The sequence below is a fragment of the Budorcas taxicolor genome, chromosome 4, assembly GCF_023091745.1.
Source record: "Budorcas taxicolor isolate Tak-1 chromosome 4, Takin1.1, whole genome shotgun sequence".
Classification (NCBI taxonomy): Eukaryota; Metazoa; Chordata; class Mammalia; order Artiodactyla; family Bovidae; genus Budorcas; species Budorcas taxicolor.
The window spans coordinates 26,730,368-26,746,105 of record NC_068913.1 but is presented as its reverse complement, the minus strand read 5'-3'; the positions used below and the strand labels follow the sequence as shown (position 1 = coordinate 26,746,105).

At 40.0% G+C, this 15,738-nt stretch overlaps 1 protein-coding gene across 1 annotated transcript in view; it reads left to right on the top strand.

Moving 5' to 3' along the window:
• The window catches only part of CRPPA (CDP-L-ribitol pyrophosphorylase A), a 372,890-nt gene that overhangs the window by 174,187 nt on the left and 182,965 nt on the right, over positions 1 to 15,738 (top strand). The gene's annotated exons all lie outside the window — the stretch shown is intronic.

Below are 15,738 nucleotides of genomic sequence, written 5' to 3'. Positions count from 1 at the left end.
TTGCCTCATGGCCTTCACCCATGATGTAATTTTCCCCCAGGAAGCTTTTCCTGCTTGTTTTTCTCTGAATTCTGGTTTATGTATCCTTCTGTTTTGTTCTGTGGAGTCTCTACAGCCCCACGTGAGGTCTTCCCAAATCATGATGCAGTCTTGATAAAAGGCAGACATTTATAGAATGTTGAATAGATAAATAAGTGACTAGATAAATGGTCATGACTTCTTATTACTAAGCTGAACATTGTCTTACATATTGTACCATGTTTGCTGCATAACAAGTTACCCCCAAATGTAGTGACCTTAATTAACAAACAGTTACTCTCTCACAGTTTCTGTGGGTCAGAAATGTAGGCACAGTTTAGCCAGGTTCCTTTGACTCAAGGTCTTTCATCTGATTTCAGTCAAGCTGTCTGACCTCGGTAGACTGTCCTCTGCAGTCGAAGCTGAAGACTTGATGTGGAAGTAGATTCTGCTCTCACACCCACCTCGTTATTAGTAGGTCTCAGTCACCTGCATGCGGGCTTCTCCACAGGGCTCCCTCACCACATGGCACTCAGGATCGAAGGCACAGTGCTTTTGTAATCTAATCTGAAAAGTGACACTCCATTGATTCTTTCATATTCTGTTGATTTGAATCAAGTCTGTATGTCGAGCCCACACTCCAGAGGAGGGAATCATACAAGACTGTGCATATTGGGAAGCGTGGATGTCATTGTGGGGTGCGTATTAGAGACTGATTATCACAAACTTATTATCTAAAAATAAACCTCTTACTAAGTTGCAAAATAGAAAATGCCCACTAGTATTGCCATCTTTCTTATCTGTGGCCTGTGAGGCAGACTATATATAGACCTGTGTCTCCTCTGAACATCAGAAATTTGCTTTATTGTACCTAAACTTTCCTCTTTGGGAACATTAGCCATCTCAACTATAATTCCCTAGTGAAATAAGTGTAGGTACAATCTATTAATATATGGAATCTAGTCCTTAGTACTTAAGTCTACCAGAAATTCTGTATAAAAATTGCAGAGTTGATCAGGAAATGCTGAATAGTTTTGGAATCAGTGCCAGACAAGGAGCACCAACTAGCCCAAACTAATGGCCTGAGAACATACTCTCTCCAAGGAATGAATATAATCTCCTGAATTAAATGTCTAATGTAAGCCAGCCTAACAAATTTTCAGATTCCAACCAAGAAAAAAATTAAAGATTAATTTGTTCATATTTTTATGATGATCAGTCCTTAGTATAGCCGTATAACCTGTTGTATAATCTGATGAAACATACTGAGTATAGACTGAATTTTAGAAGAAATGAGCCTAATGAAGTTATAGCTTGTAAAGTGGAAGTTCGTGTATCTTGTTAACTGACTCAGGCAATCTTGGTTGACCTTAAGAGGAGATGTCATTCCTTTCTGCTAAATCTGCCCTATCTCCTAAATTTGCCTAAAAACTATTAAACCCCATAAGGACTATATCAGAATGTTTTCTGTTATAAACAGTCACAACACTAACAATGATTGAGTGCCCTCCATGTTCTAGAGAGAATAATATGTACCTTAATCCTTTAAAATAAACCTATGACCTTCCTTCTCATTTTATAAATAAAAATAGGGAGACCTATGGCTTAATACTTTGTCCTAAGATTATGTAACTCATTGACTGTAGGTGCTGCTTGATTCATTATGATTTCTACTACTGAATACTTTTCTAAGAAAAGATGAAAGAAAAGATTTTAAGTTTGACAGAAGGCTTGTACCTAAGGTCAGAAAGAAGTTTCCTTGGGAAAGTAATTAGCAGTTTTCTGTCATTTTTCTCTCCCTTTATAAGGGCACATTTACCTTACAGCATTTTCAGCCCATAACTTACAGATGCAAAATGCCACATATTCTAATATTTTTACCCCCAGAGCTTTTGTCTGATTTTGAAAAGAACATATATAAACGGTGAAGTCACACTACTGAAATCCAGGCATCTGTAGGGCAGATCCATGTAGGTGTGGAGTTGCTCAGTGCACAATGGGAAGATTGTTTTATTGGCATGAAAAGAAAGAAAATTTCCTTATGAAACTAAAGGAAGAGATTGGATATGCTTATTATAATTATCCATGCTAGATTGTGAGCCATACTTCAGTGTATTGAATATCTCAACTCAAATGTAATGATACACGCCAAACACATGGAAGAGATAGCTAAAAGGTGAAATAAAGAATTAACTGAATAGAGAACCCTTCTTCCACCCTCCATTCATGTGCACATTTCACTCTAAGTAAAATTTCCATTCTTCATTATCAGGCTTGATTTCTTTAAGGAGACTGAAGTATTTCACAGAACCAAGCTACCTCAGAGACAGAGATCTCCAGAAGGTACATCCGGGCAGTAGACAGTAATGGAAGAAACTTTTTCCCTTCTTCCCAACTCTTGTTGAAAAATAATTCATGCTATATACCGTGCTGAGAATAGTAAGGAATTTATTAGTAGGAAAGTTAGTCTTTCATTAGTTCCTTAGTTCATGAATGTCTTTCAGTTCAGTTCAGTTCAGTCGCTCAGTTGTGTCCGACTCTTTGCAACCCCATGAATCGCAGCACGCCAGGCCTTCCTGTCCATCACTCAGACTCACGTCCATCGAGTCAGTGATGCCATCCAGCCATCTCATCCTCGGTCGTCCCCTTCTCCTCCTGCCCCCAATCTCCCCTAGCATCAGAGTCTTTTCCAATGAGTGAACTCTTCGCATGAGGTGGCCAAAGTACTGGAGCTTCAGCTTCAGCATCATTCCCTTCAAAGAAATCCCAGGGCTGATCTCCTTCAGAATGGACTGGTTGGATCTCCTTGCAGTCCAAGGGACTCTCAAGAGTCTTCTCCAACACCACAGTTCAAAAGCATCAATTCTTCGGTGCTCAGCCTTCTTCACAGTCCAAATCTCACATCCATACATGACCAGAGGTAAAACCATAGCCTTGACTAGACGGACCTTTGTTGGCAAAGTAATGTCTCTGCTTTTAAATATGCTGTCTAGGTTGGTCATAACTTTGCTTCCAAGGAGTAAGCGTCTTTTAATTTCATGGCTGCAGTCACCATCTGCAGTGATTTTGGAGCCCGCAAAAATAAAGTCTGCCATTGTTTCCACTGTTTCCCCATCTGTTTCCCATGAAGTGATGGGAAATAGTGATGTTAGTTTTAGAACTAACACCCCAAAAAAAATTGTGAATAGAGAGCAGTAAATGAGAATCTCTTGGCAAATGTGGCATTCATTTAAGGCTAGACTGGTAATGGGACTTCCCTGGTGGCTCAGATGGTAAAGAATCTGCCTTTAAGAGAGACCTGGGAGACCTGGATCAGGAAGATCCCCTGGAGAAGGGTATGGCAACCCACTCCAGTAATCTTGCCTGGAGAATCCCATGGACAGAGTAGCCTGGTGGGCTACAGTCCATGGGGTATCAAAGAGTCAGACATGACTGAGCGACTAACACACAGACTGTGGTACGCAGGAGTTAGCTATTTAATACAGAAGGGACAATATGTGAAAACCCTCAAAGAGTTCCGTTCAGGGGCTCCACAGTAAGAGTTGTGTGACTGGAGTGGAGGTGGACTGGTGGGAGGTGCGGGCAAGAGACTGGGGTGGGTCTAAATGCAGCCTTGTAGGTTTCGTTAGATTACCGTGACTGCTGCTACCAACTCCACTGCTGCTGTGATCACTACCATTGCTCATATTTTGTGCTAAAAGCAAAATGAAGTGGTGGAAGACTTCAGCTGAAAATGCCATGATCCAGTTTAACTAGATTGTTGGCTGTTGCTCCTTTAAAGTAAAATTCTATAGAAAAAGGAAGCATTTAATGTTTTTATACATCACAGTACCCCTAAAATCACAAGTGTCTTTAACTCAATTTTTGTTCCTATAATAAAAGAAAAGCACCTCCTGAAGAATGCTGATCTATAATCTGAACAAACAAGGACCATAGGGGCTTTTTGTATTTCGCTTATCCACCCCTGCCTGTTTCCTGGAGCATATAATTTAATTATTGTTTAATGTAACCACAAATGACAAACAGGATATAATTGAAAATCATTTGTTTTCCTGGGTGAAAGGCATGCTTTGGTTTTATCGAGGCTGTCTGGGGTACTTAGTTTATTTTTCCTAATGCCTTCAAGGTTTTGTCCAGTGTATGGATCTGTGCCTTTTTTTATAGACCTAACTGAATTCAGTGTATTAAATATTAGTCAAACAAACATCCAAGACAGCAAATGAAGTAAGAAGAAAAGCAGAAATTAAAGAAATAGAACAAACTCAGTTATCTTAGCATTTTAAGACCTGTTCAAAATATGGCTGAAAGTGAAAAGTGTTAAGCTACTCAGTCATGTTTGACTCTTTGTGACCCTGTGGATTGTAGCTTGCCAGGCTCCCCTTTCCATGGGATTCTCCAGGCAAGAATACTGGAGTGGGTTGTCATGCCCATCTCCAGAGGATCTTCCCAACCCAGGGATCGAATTCCGGTCTCCCGGGTCTCTTTTGAAGGCAGTTTCTTTACCGGTCTGAGCCACCAGGGAAGCCTCACAGGTTATTTCTTGCTTGTTTTAACACATAACAGTTTTAAACAATGTTTAAAATAGCGATTTTTCATTTTTTTGAAGCTGAATGCTGTACAGTGTAATAGTGAAATAACATTGTGAACACCATTTCTTGGATCTATGACTCTAAACAATGCCAACACAGTTAATTCAGTTAGAGTATGTGGTTTTGGTGTATTTTCAAGACTATAGAAATTAGCTGAAGGCCATCCAATAAAATCCATTTAGTTTCTTTAGGATGTTAGCCAGATTTTCTGATCAGTTTTCTAGAGGTAGAAAGGTCCAAAGTTACAAGACCACCTAGTTGCTTGGGATGGTATTAATTATGTTCATGCTCTATTTAATAAAATTAACAGTTTATAATTATATGGATTGTCAAAGTTTTAGAATATGGTTATTAATGAGAGAGTAAGGATTATCATCCCTAAATGGCACTTTCTCTACTTTTTCTTTGTGTACTTAACATGTCTTTACCTTTTGTATCTGTGTATATTTTTGAAACATGAGGACATATTGAAACATCATTTTCCCTAAAGAAACCAGATGGTTAATTTGTAAAAATGGTAATCCTTGTCTGGTTAGTCACGAAGTCATTGCACACAAGTTCTAGTTATATTATGCTAAGTTGAAAACAAACAATTTGAGAGAATAGCCATTAGTCTAACTTTGGGCATATATTTGTAAAAATCAAGTCTCCTCTTATAATTCAGGAAATTGATTTTACACACATGGTAGATATGTTTAGAGAGAAGATTTTTATAAAAAGCTGAAAAAATTGCTCTTCGGCATGTAGATTATAGTTCTGACCCTCAACTGTTGATTTTCATGAATATGTATGCACTACTATTTTTATGCTATTTAAACTGAGATAGCATTTTAAAGCTTATTTCATTTCACTGATTTCATTTCATTTTATTGATTTCTTTTTGGTTCTGAATAGATGATAAGTAATATTTTTAAATAATCATTTTATACTTATTAATGTTTCCCAGAGTAATTGAGTTTGGTGATATGTTTCAACTATTTGCTTGAAGCATGACTATACTTAGTAACACCATAAAGTAGATTATTCTGTTGTTCTGGTGACTTTAAGTATATAACAGCTCTGAGGTTTTTGTTGTGTTAGGGAAACTGAACCAAATATGCTCCTTTGAACTTTTGGTCAGAATAAATTATCAGTGGTATTTTGGTACCTGAGAACTTGTTTTCAAAGCCTTATACATAGTTATCTGCTTAGGTTAAAAATCTTTCTTTCTTCTCATTCGCTCAGTGACTGTTCACTGCAAGTGAGTCAAAGTCTATACATTTTAACCTGTTATTTCAGTCTTTTCACAGTTGGTACTGAATCTTTCGGGCTTCCCTGGTGACTCACTGGTAGAGAATCCGTCTCCCAGTGCAGGAGACGCGGGTTCTATCCCTAGGTCAGGAAGATCCCCTGGAGGAAGAAATGGCAACCCACTCCAGTATTCTTGCCTGGAAAATGCCATAGACAGAGGAGCCTGGTGGGTTGCAGTCCATGGGGTTGCAAAGAGTTGGACATGAGTGAGCATGCATGCACGTGTATAAGTCAGTCCCAGACTCCCTCCCTGTCTTCCTCTTGGTAGCCATAAGATTGTGTTCTGCTTCTGTGACTCTACTTCCATTTTGTAGATGAGTTTATTTGTATACTTTTTTTTTAGATTCCACATATAAGTGATATCACATAGATCTTATCTAATCATTTTGAACATACTTGCTATATCTGTGGTGTGTTATTTTAAACACCTGTCTGATAAAATGAATTTTTTAAAGCACAATTTTAATATTCTCTTTTTCCAAGTAACTCTACTTAAGTCTTTAAGTTGTTAGAGTGTTATTTCTTTCAATGTCAGCTACTGATTGAAGATCGAAAACCAGAACTATCCATCTAATCCAGGATATTGCAGTTGCTATGTTATTAAAATTTTGGTACAGATAATTCTTTGTTCTGGGGGCTGGCTTCTGTGTGCATTGTAGAATATGTAATAGCATCCCTGTCTTAGGCTTCCCTGGTGGCTCAGTGATTAAAAAAAAATCCACCTGCCATTGCAGGATACGCAGGTTCAATCCCTGGGTCAGGAAGATCCCATGGAGAAGGGAATGGCTACCCACTCCAGTATTCTTGCCTGGAAAATCCCCTGGACAGAGGAGACTGGTGGACTAGAGTCCACAGGGTCTCAAAAAGTTGGGCACGACTGAGCACAGGAACTGTCCTTTGCTAACTGGCACAGGTATTACTTTCCCATACCAATTCTGACAACTGACAGTGTCTCCTGATGTTGCTGGTTTGCCTCTGAGGACAGTTCCCAACATTTAAGAGCTGCTAATGTAAACTGGCTTCAAATAGGAAAAGGAGTACATCAAGGCTGTATATTGTTACCCTGCTTATTTAACTTATATGCAGAGTACATCATGAGAAACGCTGGGCTGGAAGAAGCACAAGCTGGAATCAAGATTGCCGGGAGAAATATCAATAACCTCAGATATGCAGATGACACCACCCTTATGGCAGAAAGTGAAGAGGACCTAAAAAGCCTCTTGATGAAAGTAAAAGTGGAGAGCGAAAAAGTTGGCTTAAAGCTCAACATTCAGAAAACGAAGATCATGGCATCCGGTCCCATCGCTTCATGGGAAATAGATGGGGAAACAGTGGAAACAGTGTCAGACTTTATTTCTTTGGGCTCCAAAATCAGTGCAGATGGTGACTGCAGCCATGAAATTAAAAGACGCTTACTCCTTGGAAGAAAGGTTATGACCAACCTAGATAGTGTATTCAAAAGCAGAGACATTACTTTGCCGACTAAGGTCCATCTAGTCAAGGCTATGGTTTTTCCAGTGGTCATGTATGGATGTGAGAGTTGGACTGTGAAGAAGGCTGAGCACCGAAGAATTGATGCTTTTGAACTGTGGTGTTGGAGAAGACTCTTGAGAGTCCCTTGGACTGCAAGGAGATCCAGCCAGTCCATTCTGAAGGAGATCAGCCCTGGGATTTCTTTGGAAGGAATGATGCTAAAGCTGAAGCTCCAGTACTTTGGCCACCTCATGCAAAGAGTTGACTCATTGGAAAAGACTTTGATGCTGGGAGGGATTGGGGGCAGGAGGAGAAGGGGATGACAGGATGAGATGGCTGATGGCATCACTGACTCGATGGACGTGAGTCTGAGTGAATTCTGGTGTTGGTGATGGACATGGAGGCCTGGTGTGCTGCAGTTCATGGGGTCGCAGTGAGTCGGACACAGCTGAGCGACTGAACTGAATGTAAACTGTTTTGTTTCATGCACACTCACATTTTATAATTAATTGGGGATAAAACCATATATGTGTGTGGCTTTTTATATGTAATTATAATTTCTAATAAATGCATAGCTAATATAATAAACTGTAAACTTTAGGCTATTTATATCATTTATAAAACTGAAAACTATTTTGTGTGGATTCTAATAATTTCAAATTAATGACATTTCAACTAGAACATAATTGTACATACTTAATTAGTGCATGGTTATATGGAAACTAGGTTGTAATGTTACTCTGTGAAGTCCCTTGGACTGCAAGGAGATCCAACCAGTCCATTCTGAAGGAGATCAACCCTGGGATTTCTTTGGAACGAATGATGCTAAAGCTGAAACTCCAGTACTTTGGCCACCTCATGCAAAAAGTTGACTCATTGGAAAAGACTTTGATGCTGGGAGGGATTGGGGGCAGGAGGAGAGAGGGACGACAGAGGATGAGATGGCTGGATGGCATCACTGACTCGATGGACGTGAGTCTGAGTGAACTCCGAGAGTTGGTGATGGACAGGGAGGCCTGGCGTGCTGCGATTCATGCGGTCACAAAGAGTCGGACACGACTGAGCAACTGAACTGAACTGATCTGAGCAGTGTCTGTGTTACTTAGAGTCAAAATTTTATAAGTATAAATTTGATTATGCTGTTAATTTGGTAAGGATTTGAGGGAAAATACAGTTGAAATAATGAATTCTTTCATTTTTGTTATTTAGTTTGCCATACTGATAGATTTAATAAAAGACATAGGTAATTTATTTTAGATGCCTCTTAAGTAAGGCAATACTTTCAATAGAGTCAAGGTTACTCTCTGTTGGTTAGATGAAGGTACATTCCTCGGTGAATCCTCGGTGTGAATTTATCTACTGAGAATGAGACAGGACTTTCAGATTATATAACCACTTGTTTCTTCAGTGTGATCCATGAACCAGTTATGACAACATTGCCTGATAGCTTGTTAGGAATGCAGATTCTTAGCTCCCATTCCACATCTGTTGCTGCTGCCAAGTCGCTTCAGTCGTTTCCAACTCTGTGCGACCCCATAGATGGCAGCCCACCAGGCTCCCCTGTCCCTGGGAATTTCTAGGCAAGAATACTCGAGTAGGTTGCCATTTTCTTCTCCGATGCATGAAAAGAATCAAAATCTGTATTTTTAATGAGATTCCCAGGGTTTCTTATGCAGATCAAACTTGGAGAAGCACAGGTCTTAACTTTATTTCGGTTAATTTTATTTTCCCAGCATGATCTCCTTGAGGATAGAAAGTGTCTGGTCTGTTGCTATGGTTTCAACGTGCAGTGTAGCATCTAGCTCAGAGTCCTTAATAAATACTTATCGGTTCAGTGAATGAAACTCTAACCTATGCTAATCCAGTAGATAGGAGGGTACCCTATTTTTTGTGACTTGAACACAATTTTAAATTAGGACAGATTAGATTTGTTTATGACAGCTTGTCAAGTCTCAGCTTGCAGATGTTTCATATATTACTAAGAAATGATAAGTGAAAGTCACTCAGTCGTGTCAGACTCTTTGCGACCCCATGGGCTACAGTCCATGGAATTCCCCAGGCCAGAATACTGAAGAGGGTAGCCTTTCCCTTCTCCAGGGAATCTTCCCAACCCAGAGATCAAACCCAGGTCTCCCGCATTCCAGGCAGATTCTTTACCAGTTGAGCTACAAGGGAAGTCTAAGAAATGTAGGGTGGTCATATTATCGTGCATACTTTTTTAAACATATCATCCTTTATCATATACAAAATGGGTAATATTTACAAAATATGCCTGCCAAATATGATTTATGGGAACTAGTTTCTAAATACTACAGATTTTCCCATTAGTTATATACAGTGTAACATTCTGTAGTAAAACTCAGTGGAAAGATAAGCTTGAGCAGATTTGGTAGCTTTGCCTTGTGCCTGGATCCTTTCTAGCTTTAAAAGTATAATCTGAATGATAAAATGGGAGTCTTGAATTCTTTGTGATAGTTCTCCAGTTTGTTAAGATTAGGATCTGTACCTTCAATTCCACAATTTTTGTGGTTTTGCATCAGAAAATAACTGACCTCCCAGGGAAGTTTTAACAGTGAGACACAGGGACGTGTAAAGGAAGACTTCCATTAAGGTGGTACTATGACCTAAATCAAATCCCTTATGATTATACAGTGGAAGTGAGACATAGAGTCAAGGGATTAGATCTGATAGACAGAGTGCTAGAAACTATGGACAGAGGTTCATGACATTGTACGGGAGGCAGGGATCAAGACCATTCCTGAGAAAAAGAAATGTAAAAAGGCAAAACGGTTGTCTGAGGAGGCCTTACAAAAATAGCTGTGAAAAGAAGAGAATCAAAAGGCAAAGGAGAAAAGGAAAGATACACCCATTTGAATGCAGAGTTCCAAAGAATAGCAAGGAGAGATAAGAAAGCCTTCCTCAGTATTCAATGCAAAGAAATAGAGGAAAACAATAGAATGGGAAAGACTAGAGATCTCTTCACGAAAATTAGAGATACCAAGGGAACATTCCATGCAAAGATGGGCTCGATAAAGGACAGAAATGGTATGGACCTAATAGAAGCAGAAGATATTAAGAAGAGATGGTGAGAATACACATAAGAACTGTACAAAAAAGATCTTCGTGACCCAGATAATCACAATAGTATGATCACTTACCTAGAGCAAGATATCCTGGAATGTGAAGTCAAGTGGGCCTTAGGAAGCATCATTGTGGACAAAGCTAGTGGAGGTGATGGGATTACAGTTGAGCTGTTCCATTTGAGCTATTTCAAATCCTAAAAGATGATGCTGTGAAAGTGCTGCACTCAATATGCCAGCAAATTTGGAAAACTCAGCAATGGCCACAGGACTGGAAAAGGTCCGTTTTCATTCCATTCCGAAAGAAAGGCAATGCAAAGAATGCTCAAACTACCACACAATTGCACTCATCTCACATGCTAGTAAAGTAATGCTCAAAATTCTCCAAGCCAGGCTTCAGCAATATGTGAACCATGAACTTCCAGATGTTCAAGCTGGTTTTAGAAAAGGCAGAGGAACCACAGATCAAATTGCCAACATCCTCTGGATCATTGAAAAAGCAAGAGAGTTCCAGAAAAACATCTACTTCTGCTTTATTGACTATGCCAAAGCCTTTGACTGTGTGGATCACAACAAACTGGAAAATTCTGAAAGAGATGGGAATACCAGACCACCTGACCTACCTTCTGAGAAATCTGTATGCAGGTCAGGAAGCAACAGTTAGAACTGGACATGGAACCACAGACTGGTTCCAAATCAGGAAAGGAGTATGTCAAGGCTGTATATTGTCACCCTGTTTATTTAACTTCTATGCAGAGTACATCATGAGAAACTCTGGGCTGGAAGAAGCACAAGCTGGAAGCAAGATTGCTGGGAGAAATATCAATAACCTCAGATGTGCAGATGACACCACCCTTATGGCAGAAAGTGAAGAATAACTAAAGAGCCTCTTGATGAAAGTGAAAGAGGAGAATGAAAAAGTTGGCTTAAAACTCAACATTCAGGAAACTAAGATCATGGCATCCAGTCCCATCACTTCATGGCAAATAGATGGGGAGACACTGGAAACAGTGTCAGACTTTATTTTCTTGGGTTCCAAAATCACTGCAGATGGTGACTGCAGCCATAAAATTAAAAGATACTTGCTCCTTGGAAGAAAAGTTATGACCAATCTAGATAGCATATTAAAAAACAGAGATACTCCTTTGCAACAAAGATCTGTATAGTCAAATTTATGGTTTTTCCAGTAGTCATGTATGGATGTGAGCGTTGGACTGTAAAGAAAGCTGAGAGTCAAAGAATTGATACTTTTGAACTTTAGTGTTGGAGAAGACTCTTGAGAGTCCCTTGGACTGCAAGAGAACCAACCAGTCCATTCTAAATGAAATCAGTCCTGAATATTCATTGGAGGGACTGATGCTGAAGCTGAAACTCCAGTGCCACCTGATGAGAACTGACTCATTTGAAAAGACCCTGATGCTGAGAAAGATTGAAGGTGGAAGGGGAAGGGGACCACAGAGGATGAGATGGTTGGATGGCATCACCGACTCAATGGACATAAATTTGAGTAAAACCGGGAGTTGGTGATGGATAGGGAAACCTGGTGTGCTGTAGTCCATGGGGTCGCAAAGAGTTAGACGTGACTGAGCAACTGAACTGAACTGATGACAATAACTATGGTACCATCACCTGCTTGGTGTATATTGATTTCAGTGGCTCCGAAGCTCTTGACTCTTCCAGTATCGAATCTGAAGACCTGCCTTAACAGACTTTGTTTTCTGTGCAGAACCCAGAAAAATGATCTGAGGAGATTGTCAGTGTCAGTGGTGGCAATTAAGCTTTTTAGTACTCAAATAACTTCCTCTGAATGAGTTGTTTCTCTTGAGCTGACCTTGGGACTTGTAGTGTCACTGTCCTTTGAGTAAAAGTCTTACGGCTTCCATGACATAGTACTAGTTACCCAGAGTAAACCAACACCCTGTCTATTTGAGAGATTAATGGTGGTGAGGGTTCCGCAGAGCATAGTCCGGGTACTACCGCTCACAAGCAGTGTGGTTTCAGATAGGCTCTGTGACTTCTGTGCTTTCCTTCCTTATCTGTAATGTGTGTATAATGCTGGTGTACTCAGAATCCCCCTGCAATGCAGGAGACCCCTCTTTGATTCCTGAGTTGGGAAGTTCCCCTGGAGAAGGAATAGGCTATCCACTCCAGTATTCACGGGTTTCATGGTGGCTCAGATTGTAAAGAATCCTCTTGCAATGCAGGTGACCTAGGTTTGGTCCCTGGGTTGGTAAGATCCTCTGGAGGAGGGCATGGCAACCCACTCCAGTATTCTTTCGTAGAGAATCCCCATGGACAGAGGAGCCTGGTGGGCTACAGTCTATGGGGTCACAAAGAGTCGGACACGACTCAGCCCAGCGTGTCTGATGAATAGTGAAACCTTGATAAATGTAATATTTAAAATGTAAAGGGATAATGGATAAGGGATATGGTGATGTGTCGCAATGTCATTTAAAAGTGGAAGTTAAATAAGAAGTGAGTGGAATAATAGCAGACATTACATGTATGCTCTATGCAAAGAGGGGCATCACATAAATTCAAGAAAATAAAGATGGAAGACATGACAGGACTCACACTAGATTTGGTACTTCCTAGAACAGAGGTTTTTCACTTTCATGCATTGGAGAAGGAAATGGCAACCCACTCCAGTGTTCTTGCCTCGAGAATCCCAGGGACGGGGGAGCCTGGTGGGCTGCCGTCTATGGGGTCACACAAAGTCAGACACGACTGAAGCGACTTAGCAGCAGCAGCAGCAGAACAGAGGCAGTTTTCACTGCATTATAAGACTCTTATCTCTGTGCACTGTGGCTTTTAAGGTACATAATTAAAGGAGAACCAGCCCTTTCCTGGGTGTTATAAAGGCCTGGGATCCAACGCCATTACAGTGTAGCAGAACCTTGGTTCTAGTACTTCTCCACCTGCCCAGCATTTGGGATGAAGACACTGTCAAGACTTTGATATGTCTGACAGGCTAGGGTCTGAGGCTTGTGGTGGCAGCTAAGGAAGTGGAGGGCCACTGATATGATCCACCAGCTCAGTGTTCGTGGTTAGAGATGTTAGATGTTCTAACATAGATGCTAGAACATGGTATAATGGTAACCTGATTTATGAACGTTTACCACCTCAAAACTCTACCAACGTTTGTTGTGTTAAAGCTATAGCTTTTTCCTTTGAAGCTTTCCTGGAGACCAGCCAGTAAGAAATAGTCCTGAAAAAGTTCATTTTTTTTTTTTTTTTAGTTTTTTATTTTTTTAATTTTAAAATCTTTAATTCTTACATGCGTTCCCAAACATGAACCCCCCTCCCACCTCCCTCCCCCAGTTCATATTCTTTTTTTTTTCTCATTTTTTTTTTTAAAATTTTAAAATCCTTAATTCTTACATGTGTTCCCAAACATGAACCCCCCCTCCCACCTCCCTCCCCATAACATCTCTGTGGGTCATCCCCATGCACCAGCCCCAAGCATGCTGTATCCTGCGTCAGACATAGACTAGCGATTCAATTCTTACATGATAGTATACATGATAGAATGCCATTCTCCCATATCATCCCACCCTCTCCCTCTCCCTCTGAGTCCAAAAGTCCGTTATAGACAGCTGCGTCTTTTTTCCTGTCTTGCATACAGGGTCGTCATTGCCATCTTTCTAAATTCCGTATATATGTGTTAGTATACTGTATTGGTGTTTTTCTTTCTGGCTTACTTCACTCTGTATAATCGGCTCCAGTTTCATCCATCTCATCAGAACTGATTCAAATGAATTCTTTTTAACGGCTGAGTAGTACTCCATTGTGTATATGTACCACAGCTTTCTTATCCATTCATCTGCTGATGGACATCTAGGTTGTTTCCATGTCCTGGCTATTATAAACAGTGCTGCGATGAACATTGGGGTACATGTGTCTCTTTCAATTCTGGTTTCCTCGGTGTGTATGCCCAGCAGTGGGATTGCTGGGTCATAAGGTAGTTCTATTTGCAATTTTTTAAGGAATCTCCACACTGTTCTCCATAGTGGCTGTACTAGTTTGCATTCCCACCAACAGTGTAGGAGGGTTCCCTTTTCTCCACACCCTCTCCAGCATTTATTGCTTGCAGATTTTTGGATCACAGCCATTCTGACTGGTGTGAAGTGGTACCTCATTGTGGTTTTGATTTGCATTTCTCTGATAATGAGTGATGTTGAGCATCTTTTCATGTGTTTGTTAGCCATCTGTATGTCTTCTTTGGAGAAAAGTCTATTTAGTTCTTGGGCCCATTTTTTGATTGGGTCGTTTATTTTTCTGGAATTGAGCTGCATAAGTTGCTTGTATATTTTTGAGATTAGTTGTTTGTCAGTTGCTTCATTTGCTATTATTTTCTCCCATTCTGAAGGCTGTCTTTTCACCTTGCTTATAGTTTCCTTTGTTGTGCAGAAGCTTTTAATTTTAATTAGATCCCATTTGTTTATTTTTGCTTTTATTTCCAGAATTCTGGGAGGTGGATCATAGAGGATCCTGCTGTGATTTATGTCTGAGAGTGTTTTGCCTATGTTCTCCTCTAGGAGTTTTATAGTTTCTGGTCTTATGTTTAGATCTTTAATCCATTTTGAGTTTATTTTTGTGTGCGGTGTTAGAAAGTGATCTAGTTTCATTCTTTTACAAATGGTCGACCAGTTTTCCCAGCACCACTTGTTAAAGAGATTGTCTTTACTCCATTGTATATTCTTGCCTCCTTTGTCAAAGATAAGGTGTCCATATGTGTGTGGATTTATCTCTGGGCTTTCTATTTTGTTCCATTGATCTATATGTCTGTCTTTGTGCCAGTACCATACCGTTTTGATGACTGTGGCTTTGTAGTAGAGCCTGAAGTCAGGCAAGTTGATTCCTCCAGTTCCATTCTTCTTTCTCAAGATTGCTTTGGCAATTCGAGGTTTTTTGTATTTCCATACAAATCTTGAAATTATTTGTTCTAGTTCTGTGAAAAATATGGCTGGTAGCTTGATAGGGATTGCATTGAATTTGTAAATTGCTTTGGGTAGTATACTCATTTTCACTATATTGATTCTTCCGATCCATGAACATGGTATATTTCTCCATCTATTAGTGTCCTCTTTGATTTCTTTCATCAGTGTTTTATAGTTTTCTATATATAGGTCTTTAGTTTCTAACTCTCACATATTAATTTAACAAACCCATCAGTTTTGAAGTATTCCCTTTACATGAGTGAACTGAGCCATGGGACTTAAGCAATGTGCCCAATGTCGTACAGCAAATTTTTTGCAGAGCTAGATTCTAACACCAAGGGATCTTGG